This window comes from Teleopsis dalmanni, chromosome 1, assembly GCF_002237135.1.
Source record: "Teleopsis dalmanni isolate 2A chromosome 1, ASM223713v2, whole genome shotgun sequence".
Taxonomy (NCBI): domain Eukaryota; kingdom Metazoa; phylum Arthropoda; class Insecta; order Diptera; family Diopsidae; genus Teleopsis; species Teleopsis dalmanni.
In genome coordinates this window covers 221439786-221440077 of record NC_051846.1, presented here as the reverse complement: position 1 = coordinate 221440077, position 292 = coordinate 221439786, and positions in this window count along the sequence as shown.

Here is a 292-nt window from a genome sequence, read left to right as displayed (position 1 = left end):
TCATTTCCAGTGCAAAGTAATAAAATAATAATTATATTATTATTAATATTAATTATAATTATATAAATAATTATATGTAATTGTGTATAGATATTATAATTAAAATTATGGAAAATAATTAATTAAAGTAACAAAACTCCAGAGAAATGTGCGATCATAAAAGTCACGTACGGCTTTTGGTCAGTTTGTTAAGATGCGCTGACTCTGAGCTTCAAATTTAACAGGGTACGAGTTCTACCCCTGATATTTGCAGTCTGAAAAAAAAATACCACTAATGATGGGTATTTGGCAA